This window comes from Podarcis tiliguerta (genome assembly GCF_965153285.1).
Source record: "Podarcis tiliguerta genome assembly, chromosome: 2".
Lineage (NCBI taxonomy): Eukaryota > Metazoa > Chordata > Lepidosauria > Squamata > Lacertidae > Podarcis > Podarcis tiliguerta.
This window is the reverse complement of record NC_139535.1, coordinates 74,153,369-74,171,303: the sequence shown is the minus strand read 5'-3', so window position 1 is coordinate 74,171,303 and position 17,935 is coordinate 74,153,369. Positions and strand designations below refer to the sequence as shown.

The 17,935-nt window shown below is 46.1% G+C and overlaps 1 protein-coding gene and 1 long non-coding RNA gene across 12 annotated transcripts in view; one reads left to right on the top strand and one right to left on the bottom strand.

Annotated features, from left to right (window-relative positions):
* The window catches only part of KCNIP1 (potassium voltage-gated channel interacting protein 1), a 536,992-nt gene that overhangs the window by 472,032 nt on the left and 47,025 nt on the right, over positions 1-17,935 (top strand). The window lies entirely within an intron of this gene.
* The window catches only part of LOC310673081, a 62,351-nt gene that overhangs the window by 25,070 nt on the left and 19,346 nt on the right, over positions 1-17,935 (bottom strand). The window contains exons 2-3 of the long non-coding RNA XR_014508823.1: positions 954-1,099; positions 285-461 (exon numbers count right to left, since the gene is read on the bottom strand). This is a non-coding gene — a long non-coding RNA (uncharacterized lncRNA). The remainder of the gene's footprint in view (positions 1-284; positions 462-953; positions 1,100-17,935) is intronic.

Genomic DNA, 17,935 nt, shown 5'->3' with positions numbered 1-17,935 from the left:
GCAGCACCTAAATTAAATCTATTCTGATATTGGGCTCCTTGCAGGTAAAAAGTTGCCATTGGTGACAAGAAATTAAAATGTCAGCCAATGTTCTATAGATTTTTTACAGTTATTACATAGCTATATTGCTGATTACATATTATCTGAGTCTTCCCATTTTAAGCATGATTATAGGTCAATTTACCCTGATATGAAATGAAATCCAATGAGATGTCTTCCCCAAAAAAGCACCCCAGCACCATCAAGTAACCATCAAGGTAGATGGTATCAAGAAAGGGACTCACCTCAGTGTACTATGGAGGAAAGGGAAGCAGTATGAAATTCTGCAGCAGCTTGCATTTGCTGTGCCATCCATGTGAGTGCAAGAATTCTTTTCTGCTTGCTCTTCGCTGTAATTCCGACTGTGAACTTCTGCTGTTTTCAAGAAGATAAATCACTTGTTTTGTATGAGCAACACGGTCCTAGAAAAATCGAATTGCTATAATCAATTTGTGGTGGAAGCTCTAGCATCGTACAATATCAGACCTTTATAAAGTATACTCAAGACTATAATAGTGTTTTAAAACCATTTACTGGGCTGCTGTCATTATAAAATCCTGGATGAGATGAACATTTGGCACAAGTTTTTGTTTTGTTTTAGCTAACCTATCATGCAGCGGCACCGTTCAACTTCATTCAAGTACTGCAATGTTATCTGTATTAAATCTTTGCAGTAAGCAGTGCACGCTAATCCAGCTTCTCTCTGTGCTAATGGACTGCATCTCTTCTGCAGCTTTGGTTGTTAATTGCTAGTGCCTTTTGGGCTGTAAAACTATCCTCCTAGGACACGGCAGCTTGTTGTGTAAAATGCTGCTAAATAGCTTAAAGGTTCTGAATTTATTTTCCCTTGGGCCCATCAAAACCCCCAACTGAAGGAACTCAGATCCATGTCAATTACTCAAAACGGCACTTACCATCTCCTGAAATAACCTTGCTTGCTATGATGTCACATGAGAAAGGAAATTAATCCTCTAGGCTTTGAGAGTCTTCTGGATATGACCACCAGCTCTTTCTTTGACCTCCTGGGGGGTAGTGATTCTGATGGGGAACAGGTGGCAAACTGTACAAAAAATAAAGTTGGTTGAGTGTGGTTACTGTGGGCTTAATCATAAAGATGAATGGCACTCTCATATGTTTCCCTTGTGGATATGACTAATTCTGAAGGGCCAAGTTAAATGCAACACCATACATAAAATCAGCAGTGGCATAAAATATTTTGCAAGTGTAAACAGCAGTAAATCTAGTGTCAATGAGCGACCCAATGAGCGATCCAATTGGCACCTTGTTGGAGGACAGAGGGGCTTTACTGCTTTACTGCTCCAGGATAGAACCCACACCTCTGTTATTTTCACTGATAAGGAAAGTTGTAAGTTAAACTTGGAAGCTTTAATTCCAGTACAAATAGCTGGTGCAGGCTCCCCAATTTAGATTGGAACAACAAAGCATTCAAGCCCCTCTCCCACCAACCCACAACCTCAATCTAGATTGGGGAGGTGGGCTGTAGATACTACTTACACTTTAAAAATCACTCATGCAATTCCTGTTTGTGTGACTTTTGCACAACTTAGTGGTGTTGGATAGTTGTTGGCATCTGTCTGTCTCAGGATACAATGGAGGAGGGCACCTTTGGGGTTAAAGTCAAACTTTTGGAAGGTTACAGCGCCTGCTGTAGCTGTAGAGACCAACATGGGAGATACGTCTTTTATTGCAGCTGGGGCAGATGAAGGAGTCCAGTGGTGCTACTGCTGATGCACTTTGATGTTTCTACTCTCTGCGCTTCTCCCAGCAGTTCTCCTCTGGTCACTGCTATGGAAGCACGACCTGACTGTCTCCAGGCACTGTAGTCATCTGCAAGAGATTCCCATATGGCGGGGTTGATGTTGCCAGCCTTCATGTCACATTTGAAGAAATCATTGTAACGCAAAGTTGTTCTGTCAATGGGTCTGGTGCCTGAAGCCAGCTCCCTGTAGAGTAAGTGTGGCCCTACAAAATCCAACTAATCCAATAGCATGCATAATGTTCCTTGTAATGTAGCAGTAAGATGAGACTAACAGAAAAATAGAAAGTACACATCAAGTGTGCTAGATTCACCAGATGGTTTGTACAACTAAGACTTATAATGCTAAAAGCAACCTTGTATTACAAAGGTTAGCACTGTAAAGCAATTTTAGGTATACGTTATGTGGATAAAGGGAGTTTTAATTCAACAACATCTGGAAGACACTAGGTTCTCCACCCCTGCTATAGAAAAACCAACCTGAGAAAGGATAAGCATAGCTTCTACACTGTCTTGCCAACCTTTTAAGAAATTCCTTAGGCAAATTGACTTAGTTTTTTAAATTGTGTTTGTTAAAGATTTTTGTGGGTTACAAAAGTACACACAGCATTTCTGCTTTCAATTCTTGGATCCTTTCTACAGATCAGTTACGTTTGATGTGAGACACTAATGTTATAGACAGTATAAGTTTGGGGGAGAAAAGAGGTGGTGAGAGAGAGCAAGGAAAATAGAAGGGGGTAGTAAACTTTCATTCTTTTACATATTGGCTTAGTTGACTTTGTGTTTTAAATTTTTGTTTTGTTTTAAATGAATCTGCTGGTTTTTGTGTTTTTTGCTGTATTTTGCTGCTTATAATGTACATCACCTTGAGGCAATTGTGGAGAAGGTGATTAATAATAATAATATCATGCAAATTGCAATGGTTGTTAATAATGACAAGCAGGATCTGCAATGAAGTGCTGCTGTGTATCTTCACCCACTAGAGTAAGTGTTTCTATCTTCAGGAAACCTGAAACAGGAGCTTTATAGTGCTGTTCAGGCCTCTTGCAAGGTGATTTTCTGGAATGGAAAGGACACCCCAACCCTAATTTTCCCCACCCCCACCAAGATACTTACTAGAAGCAACTTAAATCCCCCTCGTCCTCCACCCTCCATTTTTCTTTTCTTTTACTTTTTTCGGTTTCGTTTTAGTTGGCACAGGTAGATTCCAAACATACAGTGTATCCAATTGCTCTCAGTCATAGACTTGATTGACAGAAACACACAGTCCACCTGACTTCAAGATTCTTTGCTCCCCTGGCTCACTGGAATTTCAACTGCCATCAACATTCTGTAAACTCACTGTTTCCTGTGAGGTAGCTTTTCAGTTTTTATGTAGGTTTTCTGAACAGCCGTAGCTCAGTGGTACAGAATCTGCCTTGCTTGCAGAAGGCTCCAGCTTCAATGCCTGGCATCTCAAGGTAGGGATACGAGAGACCCATTGTCTAAAACCCTGGACAACCACAGCCAATCAGTGTAGGCAATACTGAGTTAGATGGACCAATGGTTTGACTTGGTGTATAAAGCAGGCTCCTATGCTCCCACGTGTCTTTTAATTTTCCAACTTACATATTTTGCATGTCTAGGGCATCTCCTGAGTATACAGAAACAACTAGCTTATTTTTGGTATGGTACCATTTCACTCCAGATTGCTAGACACTAAACAACCAGAGTTTGCTTTTACAGAGAATGATAACTAAATGAACTTTCATCTTTCAAAGGCGGAATACAAGAGATTTGCAAAATGCTTAAGATAAACAAGGAATGATCTTCACCTTTATACTCTGCCTGTGTGGTCACATACCCTGTGCAATAAGATCCATAACACTCACATTTGCAATCATACAGTACTCACAATCACAACATACATATTACTGAGGAGAAGAATACTGCACTTTGCTGAGAAGCTGAAATATCTCAGCAATACAAGTTCTAGCTTGAGTTGAGTAAAGATGACTGGATCCCTGAACAAAACAAGTGTGCTTATTCTGTTAAAAGGCATCACACGGAGAGCTTCCCTTCCCCAAACTTAATTAATGATTGATCTAATGAACTTTTTTCTGAACATGTTCCCTTTTGATGTGATATTTCAAAGGACTTTCTGGGTGTGGTAAGTGCATGTGGGAGTGTGTTCAGAAGAAATGTTGATTATGCAAAATGAAAAGGTAAGGAGAAGTCACCTTGTGGAGGCTTCAAAATCAATATGAGAATTGTGCCTCTGTCCTGCTGACACAAGAAATTCAGTTTTACTGAATTGTAGATTGGGTTGCTAGTGATTTAAAATAGCAAACTGACAGTCAGAGACATTCAGACCAAAAAATGCATAATTAGACAATCCATTTTATTTTATTGTTCCTCTGAACAGCTCTGCCTGATGAAGGCCCTCCTGTTGAGATTGAAAAGCCTGCAATTCTAAAGAAGTATAAATGATCTCTAATCAAATATAACACTTTATAGCATTCTATATACCATCCTATTGAGCTAAAATGGAATAGCGGTGACCATTAATGTAATGGTGAAGGCTTATAGAATCAAGAATAATTTACTTTTTCATTCTATCCCAGTCTATCATTCTACCCAGTCCCCATTGAAGAAGTCTATGAACTTCCCGGATTTGAAGATCTAAGATACATGAACAGAGACTCCCCCTTCTGAAAATCTGCCCTTTGAAACCATTTGTGGTAGAAGATAACCCAGGAACTCAAACACATTTAAAGTTTGTTTGACCAAAGGTGATAATAGCATGGTAGAAGTATTCGGTGAACACCAAAGGAAGCCAAATTTGATTGGCTAAATAGCATAAAGACATAATTGTCTTCACTGTAGGATCTCTTATTGGATGGGATTATTTATGTGACTATTCCCAGGAAAAGAAGACCTAACAATTGTAAGGAAAAAATAGTACCAAACCAAGATTAGATCAAGGAACATGAAAAGAAAGGATTGAAAAAAGGTGGGCATTCAAATCTCTTATAATCTATTACATCTCTTCTTCCATAATCTTCCCCTTTTTCATAAGCAGGATATAATTTTTCTCTTGTTGGTTCATATGAAGCCATAAAATATTTTTGTCAGCAGACAAGATAAAATAGACCGCACTTTTAAGCCATGAGATTTCTGCAGAAAATGAGGATTAAATTCCAAAATGATGTTTTATCCACCTGAGTATGTATTTGCACTTCTCTAGCATCATGGTTTTTCCATCAAAGACACCATCTTCTTACATTTCTGTACACATCCTACAACCCCCCTCCCCATTTCAGTCAAAATGAATGAAGGAGGTTAATGATCCTCTTAGTGTGCAACTTTTTAGCTCCCGAGAAGGCATTCCAGAAGTCACAGGACAGATTCGATATCTGTTTCGAATATCAGACACAGTTCAGATGTTGGAGAGGGAGATTCAATGTCAGATGTTCCTACCCTGCCACCATCAAGGGCTCCGACGCCCTGGTCCAACATCAGTAAGGCCAAAAAAGATGTGTGTCAGGTGCAGTTCATGAACCAGAAAACAGCTTGGAACTGAAGGATCCAGAGCCATCCTGGTACCTTGACAAATCCCCAAGCTGAGGAGGAGGAATTTACACTTCTCAACATGCTTCTCAGCATGTCCAAATTGCTTCCTTTCATTGAAAACTTTTTTTTTTAACAACCCCCCCCCCCCCAAACTACAAAAGCAGACGGAGCAACACAGGAGCCATTACTCAAGCTCAGCAGGACTTTGGCTCTGGCAGTTGATGAATTGCCTTTGGTTCTTCTCCCCACTTTAGGATTTCAGCCTTAGTGAGAGCAAAGATCCTCTTACTGGGTCTCTCTCTTCTTTAACAGGCATCTAGAAAATGAGTGAATCATTCAGAGCTCTGTACCTGGAGAAAGGAGCATGAGCCCCTTTCATCTATCGAGGATATGTCTGGGGTCTGCTAGATCTGCTTTATGAGCTTGGCTCTTGTTCTGCTTTCTTCCTGGAGCCCCCATCAATCACTGGGATAGCTTTACAGTGCTGATGCATTTCATTTCTCCTAAATATAGAGTGATCTGGTTCAAATATGATGTGCATTCTTGGATAGTTGTCAGCATTGATTAAATAATGCCACAACCACGAAGGTCTCCTATTCTTATATAGGTGTCCTCAAGTTTTACTTTTCGAAAAGGAAGAAATTCAAACATTCATTTTTATCTCCAAGTGTGTTCTCCAGAAGAAAGGACGTGAGGTAAAGGACGTGTTCTCCAGAAGAAATAATAATACAGAGATCACCAGATTATTTTTTTAGGAGGTCTGGATTTTCCATGTTCAGAAAGAAAGGAAGAAACAGCTTCTGAGGCTTAGGTACATAGGAATGGGAATAGAGGAGAATTTTATTCAGTTGGCTTTTTAAAGCGAATCAGCCTAATCCACAGTTCATGGAACACCATGATTGCATTTTTCTGTTGTTTTGTTTGTGTGATACAGTCTTGGTTAATGTGTACAAAAGTGTACAGAAATGTGTATTCCACGATGAAAGGCATATTTTAGGGGAAATGCATAGAAAAGTCTCCTAAACGTGTATTTTTGAAGGGGAAATGGCTGTTTTAGGGGACAGTGTACATATTAGAGACTTTAAAATAATAATAAAAAAACAGGAAATGGAACTGACATGATTAAATGCATGCAGAAATGACATGGAATGGAAATAGGCTGACCCATCCATGTCTACATGGGAGTCAGCATTTCACTGACTCAAACCATTGGTGCACCTAGTTCAGTGTTGTCTCCATATACTGGCAGCAGCTCTCTGTCCTTTCAGACAAAGGGTTCTTTTCCAGCTCTATCTGAAGATGCCACGGATTGGACCTGGAATCTCTTGCATACAAGTCATATGCTCTACCACTGAGTTGTAGACCTCCCCTAGTTAATTTGAGTCCAAGCTCATTTGACTGGCTAGTCCCACTGTACAAGTGGAAATCCTTGCACTGATGGGACACATTAGTTTGAAACTACACACTGTCTATGATCCAAAGATCCCTGTGTGCAAACAGAGAGTCCATCGGTGGGCGCACCAGAGCTTTTCAGGTTCCAGTTCCTTCTGCAACTCTATTGAACCCTCCCTGCCAACTTGCTCCTGGACGTTTGGAGTGACTCTCCAGAGAAGAATGTGATAGGTGTGTTTCCAGGGGAAATCACTGACACAGGCACACACACCACTAAGGCTTTTGCACAGGAACCTTTAGATTCAAGTTACTATGTTCAAATGAATATATACTACATATAGCATAGAACTATATGTAGAGAAAATTTAATATGTATTGGTGTCAAGTCACCACAAGTTGTCCACACACAGCTGGGTTTATGAGAAAGGGATTCTGGATGGGGCTTTAGTTTAATTGTAAATCTCAACACAGCTCATTTAGACATTAAGGATAGAAGCAAACAACAATTTTATTGTCTTTACATAAGGAATGAATCTCACAAATGTACTGACAGTTTACAAAAGATGTTATAGTTTGTCCACGTTAAATTTTCAGATATATTTTTTTAGGATTTCATTTTCAATGAAAACATTTTTAATTAAACTAGATATTTCTCCAATATTAATGGAACTTAAACTTTAGTTATAATGTAGTGCAAGTAAGTTGTAACTTAGTTTAAACTCTGGGCTATTGAACAGTAGATCACTGAATTTTCCCCCCTTCCATGAGTCAAGTTTGCTGATTCATTTGTGGAGATGGTTATTGATCAGCAGCCAGAATACCCTGCTTTTGTTCATTGCCAAGACACTTCTTTGCCTAGAAACAGGGCTGGCTCAAGACATTTTGCTGCCCGAGGCACAACAGCAAATGCCATCTCCACTTCCCTCCCCACCCCGCAAAAAAGGCAAGGTGCATGTTGTCCAAGGTTGGCCGATTAATTTTGACCTCTGAGGCAGAAAATCCTATAAGCATCTATATACAACAACAACAACAAATTAAATAAGTACCATTTTGCTGCCATTTCTGCCTGAGGCAGCTGCCTCACTCTGCCTCATGGTAGGGCCAGCCTTGCAATATGTTTGTTTTCAACCATCCTCTCATTTTCTAATTATCCAGAGGTTTTTCTTACTGATGATATCTTACAGATTAACAGAGAATAGTCTAAAGGCCCATGGCACATTTCTACTGATTTAACCAAGCATATTTGGCCATGTAAACTGATTATATGAGCAACTGCCTGTAAAAGCTGCTCTGAGCTCCTTGTGGGAAAAGCAGGGAATAAGTCTAGTAAATAAATGTGAACAGACAGTGTTCAGTAAGTGCCTGTGAAAAATTGGCAGGCTTCTGCACACACTTGGGCATTTGCTACTTCCCATTCAGTAGTTTTGTATTTTGCATGCTCTTCTTGATTTTCCTAGCCTATTCACTTCCCCTGGTGCTCAAACCATCAATTCAGATTAGCTGCTGGCAGCTCCTGATGGCAAAGACAGGCTTTCCTTTCTGCATTAGCTATAATAAGGTGAGCTACAGGATGATGGTGTGGATTAGTTGCAGAATCCCAAGCGTGGGATGTGATTTGGTCATTTCTAGTATTTATTTTTCAGTTAATTTAAAGCAGCCTTTTAGAGGGCACTTATTGCACATTGGTATTATTCACATATTGCATATTGGTATTTTCTTGGTCTGTTTATGTCCACTTCTGAAATGCAGTCCTCTGGTGTTCAGTTTATTGAAAGTCTTAACAGCTGGCTTTGGAGTCATTAACGTCTAGTTATGAACATGCTGCACAGAAAATGTTAGCTTTGTGTTATGCTTTTATGTGGTTCCAAAGCACACTGCTGTTAAAGTGGCTATTAAGAAATGCTATGTTAACGGCAGACAAAATGCAAAAGCTATACCCCTGCAGTTTCTACCAGTTACTTACCTTGCTGTGTTGTCTGTTTCAATATATATTTGAGACAGTCATGGTCAATTAAGTAACTAGCATTTTCTTAAGGGAGAGGGAAAAATATTATTGCATCACCTCTATCATCCACTTCTATCTTTATATAGTCCTGGCATATTAGAGAACACTGAGGTGATATGGTCCCTGTTTTCTTTCAGTTTTGGTTTTGGTGTGGTAGCATGATAATGATGATGATTTATTACATTTCTTACCCATGAGGTCCTAGAGTGATCTGCACCAGGGAAGGAGAACCTCCAGTGATATGCCTATAATTCAGCCCAGTACAGATCCCAAATAGTTGTGTAAGGCCATTTCCCCTAAACCACAGCCACCTGTGCACACCTGACACATGTGACATCAGGTGTGGGTCAACTAAGGACACAGCTACAAAGGAACATCTGGGAGCTTAAATTGAGGTCCCAATTGTTCCTTTATAAGTGGGTCTTGCTGTCAGTACCAATCCGCTAATTGATGCAGACAGCGAGTCCCACCAAGCTGGAGTCCCCCTAATGTAGCAATGGGCTTCTCTGTCAGCGCCAATTTGTGCAGAATCTACACAAATGAAGCTGAGATTAAGGGAGCCTAGCACATGTGGCACTGCTGCATTTCCAGTGGCATCCTTCTTGTAGTAGAGCCACACATCCTCATGAAGCCATTTACCATTGCAGCTCCCTCAGAACCTCCTTCCAGGACACTATGGCATTACATGACATGTGCTGCTCAACAGGGTAATCTAAGCCAGTTTGCATGTTCCTAGTCTGCTATGGAAGGGCTTGAACGACACACTAGAGCAGCATTGCTAACAGCCAGGTCCAACACCAAGGCTACTTCCTTGTGCCCAATTCACTGAAGCATGCCTGGGCCTAGGCCATGGATGGGGAACCTGTGGTGTACCCTAACTCTCAACCATCTGGGATGGAAGGCAGTGGTTAGGGAAGTGACCAAGCAAGCTAAACAAAGCCCCCACAAGTGTTACAATCTCCCTAGGGGTTTTAATAAACCTCTTCCCTGGAACTGCTTTCAAACTCCTGACTGGTCCCAACACGTACCTGAGCTGGAGAGAGCTAAGTGAATAAAAAATCATGTAGGCCAACTCATGCTGGGAAATCATTTCTCCCCTTATGCTTCTAAAAACTTTTCATCTCATTCCAGTGTTTCTGGCCTAAGATTCTTTTTCCCACCCATCTTTTTCTTTTCTCGTTTTTTTGTGATATGTCAAACAATTTTTGACACAATATTTCATTACAAGTTCTTTAATCCACTTCCCGCAAGCCAATTAGTTGAAGTAGTCTAATTGGTTTCTCATTAAATAAAAAAGAGCTCCTTCTGCTAATAATTTATTCAGACTTGTAAATCCAAAGCTGCTTTTATGCTCTTTCCTGTCCTCCAAGGATATCATGATCCCATAGCTCTCTTAACAATGAATGCCTGTCATCATAAGGGGCTATCCAGCTACGTGGGCTAGAGCTCTCATTGATTAGCTTTGGGCCTCCTGGAATGGAATATGAGTCTCTATAGATTGCACGCACACACACACACACACCACACCACTCTGGCTCTTTACCTATTTCTTCTCTCTGTCAAATCTGAACTTCTACTAGGAAAAACTTCACTTCCTGTAATAATCTCCTGGCTTCATTTTGAATAGGAATGGGACTGAGCAGTTGGAATTCACTTGGCCTATGATGGAAGCCATCTTCCCTCAAGAATCTCAGTCAGAGCTGATGCCTGACAGCTGCCAACATGTGAAGACTGCTTTCATTAAGCAATGAGAACCTACCCCCCCCCCCAAGAATTATTGGACTGCAACTCCTATTGTCCCTGCCTGTTGGCCTGTTAACTGAGGCTGATAGAAGTTGGAGTCCTACAATGTCTGAAGGGCCGCAGGTTCCTCTTACCTAAGTGCTCAGTGTCACTCTCTTGCTTTAGAGCAGGGATGGAGATCCTGCTGACCTATGGTCAGCTTCAGGCCAAGCTGATGGGAGCTCATCAACATTTGGTGGGCCATGGGCTCCCATCCCTGGCAGATTACCGTATTTTTCGTCCCATAGGACGCTCCGTCCCATAGGACGCACCTACTTTTTTGGGGGGGAAATAAAGGAAAAAAAATTTTCCCTTTATTTCCCCCCCAAAACCAGGTTGGGGAACAGTGGGATGGCGGCGCTGCGCCTCCCCGCTGTCCCCCGAGCTTGTGGGGCTGGCCGATGTCTGCCCGGCGCGAGGGCGCTCTGCTTCAGGGCGCCCCATGCGCCGGGAGGCAGGCTGCCGCCCGCAAGCCTTGCGCGCCGGGGGGAGTTCTCCCCCGGCGCGCAAGGCTTGCTGACGCTTGCGCGGAGCACGGGGCGTCCTCCGAAGGGCGCCCCGTGTTCCGCGCTGCAGGCTGCCGCCCGCAAGCCTTGCGCGCGGGGGGGAGTTCTCCCCCGGCGCGCAAGGCTTGCTGACGCTTGCGCGGAGCACGGGGCGTCCTCCGAAGGGCGCCCCGTGTTCCGCGCTGCAGGCTGCCGCCCGCAAGCCTTGCGCGCGGGGGGGAGTTCCCCCCCGGCGCGCAAGGCTTGCTGACGCTTGCGCGGAGCACGGGGCGTCCTCCGAAGGGCGCCCCGTGTTCCGCGCTGCAGGCTGCCGCCCGCAAGCCTTGCGCGCGGGGGGGAGTTCTCCCCCGGCGCGCAAGGCTTGCTGACGCTTGCGCGGAGCACGGGGCGTCCTCCGAAGGGCGCCCCGTGTTCCGCGCTGCAGGCTGCCGCCCGCAAGCCTTGCGCGCGGGGGGGAGTTCTCCCCCGGCGCGCAAGGCTTGCTGACGCTTGCGCGGAGCACGGGGCGTCCTCCGAAGGGCGCCCCGTGTTCCGCGCTGCAGGCTGCCGCCCGCAAGCCTTGCGCGCGGGGGGGAGTTCTCCCCCGGCGCGCAAGGCTTGCTGACGCTTGCGCGGAGCACGGGGCGTCCTCCGAAGGGCGCCCCGTGTTCCGCGCTGCAGGCTGCCGCCCGCAAGCCTTGCGCGCGGGGGGGAGTTCTCCCCCGGCGCGCAAGGCTTGCTGACGCTTGCGCGGAGCACGGGGCGTCCTCCGAAGGGCGCCCCGTGTTCCGCGCTGCAGGCTGCCGCCCGCAAGCCTTGCGCGCGGGGGGGAGTTCTCCCCCGGCGCGCAAGGCTTGCTGACGCTTGCGCGGAGCACGGGGCGTCCTCCGAAGGGCGCCCCGTGTTCCGCGCTGCAGGCTGCCGCCCGCAAGCCTTGCGCGCCGGGGGGAGTTCTCCCCCGGCGCGCAAGGCTTGCTGACGCTTGCGCGGAGCACGGGGCGTCCTCCGAAGGGCGCCCCGTGTTCCGCGCTGCAGGCTGCCGCCGGCAAGCCTTGCGCGCCGGGGGGAGTTCTCCCCCGGCGCGCAAGGCTTGCTGACGCTTGCGCGGAGCACGGGGCGTCCTCCGAAGGGCGCCCCGTGTTCCGCGCTGCAGGCTGCCGCCCGCAAGCCTTGCGCGCGGGGGGGAGTTCTCCCCCGGCGCGCAAGGCTTGCTGACGCTTGCGCGGAGCACGGGGCGTCCTCCGAAGGGCGCCCCGTGTTCCGCGCTGCAGGCTGCCGCCCGCAAGCCTTGCGCGCGGGGGGGAGTTCTCCCCCGGCGCGCAAGGCTTGCTGACGCTTGCGCGGAGCACGGGGCGTCCTCCGAAGGGCGCCCCGTGTTCCGCGCTGCAGGCTGCCGCCCGCAAGCCTTGCGCGCGGGGGGGAGTTCTCCACCGGCGCGCAAGGCTTGCTGACGCTTGCGCGGAGCACGGGGCGTCCTCCGAAGGGCGCCCCGTGTTCCGCGCTGCAGGCTGCCGCCCGCAAGCCTTGCGCGCCGGGGGGAGTTCTCCCCCGGCGCGCAAGGCTTGCTGACGCTTGCGCGGAGCACGGGGCGTCCTCCGAAGGGCGCCCCGTGTTCCGCGCTGCAGGCTGCCGCCCGCAAGCCTTGCGCGCGGGGGGGAGTTCTCCCCCGGCGCGCAAGGCTTGCTGACGCTTGCGCGGAGCACGGGGCGTCCTCCGAAGGGCGCCCCGTGTTCCGCGCTGCAGGCTGCCGCCCGCAAGCCTTGCGCGCCGGGGGGAGTTCTCCCCCGGCGCGCAAGGCTTGCTGACGCTTGCGCGGAGCACGGGGCGTCCTCCGAAGGGCGCCCCGTGTTCCGCGCTGCAGGCTGCCGCCGGCAAGCCTTGCGCGCCGGGGGGAGTTCTCCCCCGGCGCGCAAGGCTTGCTGACGCTTGCGCGGAGCACGGGGCGTCCTCCGAAGGGCGCCCCGTGTTCCGCGCTGCAGGCTGCCGCCCGCAAGCCTTGCGCGCGGGGGGGAGTTCTCCCCCGGCGCGCAAGGCTTGCTGACGCTTGCGCGGAGCACGGGGCGTCCTCCGAAGGGCGCCCCGTGTTCCGCGCTGCAGGCTACCGCCCGCAAGCCTTGCGCGCGGGGGGGGGAGTTCTCCCCCGGTGCGCAAGGCTTGCTGACGCTTGCGCGGAGCACGGGGCGTCCTCCGAAGGGCGCCCCGTGCTCCGCGCTGCAGGCTGCCGCCCGCAAGCCTTGCGCGCCCAGGGGAACTCCCCCCAGGTGCGCAAGGCTTGCGGATAGCTTCCTGGAGCCTGGAGAGCAAGAGGTGTCGGTGCGCACCGACGCCTCTCACTCTCCAGGCTTCCGCGAAAACCTGCATTCGCCCCATAGGACGCACACACATTTCCCCTTCATTTTTGGAGGGGAAAAAGTGCGTCTTATAGGGCGAAAAATACGGTATTTCCCCTGGGAGCTGCTCCTGGGCCAGCAGACAATAAGGGTGAGGGAATGCTGTATGGATAATCCTGGTTCAATATGAATGCAGTTGATTCCTATACTAGTTTTGAGTGTGGCTTTGTTTGGAGACACTCTTGTAAGCTGCTTTGAGGGTTTACTGGGGCTGCAAAATGGAATCTTCAAAGTAAATAAACACGTTCTCCTTTGTATTATATCTTCCATTGCTGTTCTGATTTTCCCACTGTTGCTACAGTCCTCAAGTCATTTGCTTCAAAGACCTCCCACTGAGGTCAGTGAGAGGTTAGTTTGGGATGAACAGTTGGAGGATTGTGACTCCACTACACCAGATTCTTCCCTTTGGCCAGAACTGTGCAAACTAGTATACGGAGACAGTAATCTGATATCTCATGCTGTTTTAACTTCTAGGGCTGGCTTTATTTCACATTTCAATAGCCGCAGGCTTTAATAGCCTATTGATTTCCACGGCACATATATGAAGGCCATATTCTTGATCTCTTAATCTCTGAGGGATAAGCACTTTCTTACCATTACACTCAAAGTATTAGTAGTTAGAATTACTTCATTGCTGCATGGTATAACTATAATAATTTCCTGTCTGTATTAAACTTTAAAAATATACACATTGCTTTGCAGATCAAGTGCCCCTGCCTGGTGGCTGGTTTTGCATTCACTTTATAATCCCCAGCTGTGGATATATTCTCCTGCCAAGGATTTTGTGTGCTTGTGTGTATGTCTGTGTACGTTGCATATATGGCTGTAGAGATTGATAATTGGCAACACTAGAAACCTACTTTGAACTGATGTACCTACATGAGGGACAAACCACACAACCAGAGCTTGTCACCTCTCACACCTGGCTGATGTACAACCAATAGCTGACACTGTGAGTGCATTTACACAGGTGTTTTTTTCCCCCCTGGAAGCAAATAACACAGAAATGAGCATTAAACTTGCACTATATTCTGCTGTATTTCTGGAAATGGCCTTCACATTGTATGAAAGTTCAGATATAATGCAAAAATCAGAAGTTAGAGAAATGTCAGGAAAACAGAATAAACTGTCATGTGAATGCAGTCCGTATTACCCTCCAGGGCAGGAACTGGCAAAGCTAGAGGATTTCCTGCAACTCACCACTGTAGGCAACAGATACTGCTTCTAGGCTCTACCCTCAAATCAAAGTGAGCCTGGGCAGGCCGGGTCGTCCTCTTATATACCTGCTGAGATTGACAAGGCATCTGACCCTCACCTGAATCTCATAGCTCTGCTGTAGCTGCCTCTGATTAGTTATCATTTAACTCTTAGGGAAAATAATTAGCATCACATGTCATGTGCATGGAAGTTGCCAAACCAATTAACCAGCTAGAAGGATTACTGTTAGTAACACCAGTTTTCCTATAACTTGATATTGCTGGATAGTTTTGATGAACTGCAAAAGCATTTTTAGTTTGCTTTCTGTTGCCACCCTATAACTTTTCATTATTAGTGCCACTTTGTCCTCAGTGCATGTGGGCTAAAAGATAAATGAAAAAGATAAATGAAACGTAGATAATGACGGAATTTTTCTACGACAAGGTGATGTGATAGCCACCAATTTGCATGGCTTTAAAAGAGAATTGGATAAATTTGTGGAGGATAAGACTTATCAATGGCAACAAGTAACAATGGCTACCTAATACCTCCGCTGTTGGATGTGATATGCCTTTGAATACCAGTTGCTGGAATTCGCAAGTGAGGAGCTTGCTGTTGTCCTCCTGGGATTCCCATAGGCATCTGTTTGGCCACTGTGAGAACAGAATGCTGGACTGGATGGTCCTGTGATCCAGCAAGGCTTTTCTTCAGTTCTTATGAAAGATTTCATATGGAAAGACAGCAGCCAAGGAGGAACTCTGATACCACTTCATAGCGATCACCAACCCTACTACCGAAGTAAAAAGTCAGTGTTGCTCATGCTCGCTCATTGATGAGGTCAAGCACTGCTGCTGCTTTAAAATCCCATGTCCTCTAAATTTTCATGTACATCACAGTAACACAAGAGCTGATATGTACCAAGTCAGACCATCTAGCTCAGCAGCTCTCCAAGGTTTCAGACCCAAGTCCTATACAGGACCTTCTGCATGCAAAGCAGGTGCTCCACCACTGAACTACAATCCTCCGCAGGAGAAGTGTATCAGGGGGCTGATTGTGCCACAGGCAAAATTGTAAGTGACATGCAAGGCCAGGTTTCATCAAGTGGCATCTAGTGAAGGTGTTGTAGTTAGGAATCCTTTCCTCAGCTGCTAATATTTTGGTGGTGCTTATACATAGCTGTCAACGTTTCCTTTTTTTAAAAAGGGAAATTCCCTTATTCCGAATAGGATTCCTCGCAAGAAAAGGGAAGAGTTGACAGCTATGTGCTTATACTTTTGAGCACTTGTTTCAGGCTGATGGTGTGTGTGTGTGTGTTTGTGTAATTGCGTAATTGCCCCAGGGACTGAGAAAGAGGGGCAATAGGGAGGTCAGCCAGTCATTCTGTTGCCCTGTTGGATGATGTGAGAGCACACAAGTGTATCCTTTATTCTTCAACTGATATCAAAATTTAGCTTGTGGAACCTAAAAGCCAGTATCTTGTTTATATGTATTGGAACTATTACTGTTACCACCTGCAGGCAAAGAAATTTCACAAACCCCTGGCCACAGCGTGCCAATTACTGCTCCCTGCGCATCACTCTATTCAGGACCTCTTGAACAATGGGGAATGAATCCCAATCTCGCTATCAATATTGCAGTGGGGTTTTCTAAATGCTGCAGCCCAGCTAGTCTCAAGAGCAGGAAAATATTAGCTGAACAAGACCCACTGGGTTGAGAGTCTGGAGAAGAGGTCAGGTCACTTGCTTTTCTGCCTTTGCCTCGACATTCCCATAAACTTTAAAGCTGTCTTCTCTGTCTGGCAGTGTGAATGTGACAGATAGTGAGATGAAAGTCTCGTATCATAGACAAGCAATTCCTCTCTAAGCTAAATCACACTGACAGTTGTTCCCCTATGTTGACAGTGTGATCTTGCACATATCTACTCAGAAATAAGCCCTGCTGTGTTTAATGGAACTTAACCCAATAGTATTGCAGTATCCAATCATTTCCACATACAGCAACCTCTTGCTGTCTAATAGGACATCAATGAACTTCCACAGTACTTTGATCTGATCTTCCCAGTTCTCTTGATCAACCATGTAACAGGTACCCATGAAGCTATAGCATCCTAGCCAGACTGGTATGGTCTGCAATGATCATGTTTGGAGTAGTGATTAATCATGCCTTGCATACTCAGGGCTGCTTCGTACATAGGCAATCCTCAACTGAATGGCAACATCAAACAAAAATAGAATATGCAGAAGTATGTAGTGTGGACTATCTTTGTACTCATTGACAGACCATTACTTTAGTGTAGAACAGCGTGAAGGCAATTTAGGCAATACATTTGTTAATGTATTAATGATTACCAAATCCTGATCTAACGAGCTCTTATGTACAGCCATACCTCATGTTACGTTTGCTTCATGTTATGTTTTTTCAGGTTGTGTCCCACGGTGACCCGGAAGTACCGGAAAGGGTTATTTCCGGGTTTTGCCGCTCACTCATGCGCAGTAGCGCTAAATCACGCTTTGCGCATGCACACAGGTGCCAAATCACGTGCACCTGTGTAGATACGGTGCTTCAGGTTGTGGGCTTTTCACGTTGCGAACGGGCCTCCAGAACAGATCCTGTTCACAACCAGAGGTACCACTGTATTTCTTAAGAGGAGTTTGAGTGGAAGATATAGAATGGGTGCAACTTTCTCTACCCCTGTGGCAACGTTGTAAGAGAATCAGTAACTGAGGGTCTAGCTACATTTTATGCTTAATGCTTCATATGCAGATACACCTCATGTTTTTCTTAAATTAATTACAGCTGTGCAACATGTGGGAAGGGAAAGGCTATCTCCCCATGCTATGACCCCCACACAAAAAAGAAACCTGGTTGTGGAGGGTAGGATAAACCTCCCCCCCCCCCCCCGGCAATCCTGAAAGCAATCTCTTCACAGGTGTAATTAATATAAGATGCATGCTATGCATTGTGTGTGACATGTAATTTGACCCTCCCTCACAAATCCCTTCATTTGTCATGCATATGTTGACCTTACAGGAACCCTTTTAAGGCCTTGAGTGGTGGGTTCATTTGCACCCTAGTTGGTCCCTTAGCACCAGAGGAAATGTAGTATGAAAAATAGGCACAGCACATCCTGCAGTCACTTTGTAGTTTGTGAATATCAAAGCCTTGATAACCTTTCTAAGTCAATTCCAGCTGTATGTAGTTTTTAAGGAATAAACATCCTTTAACTGAATAAAACTCTGTGCAGATGTTATTTAAATGCATCATGAATGCCTGAATGTTTGTGAAGAAGCTCCTGTGCGGTGGGGGGAACCCAGCA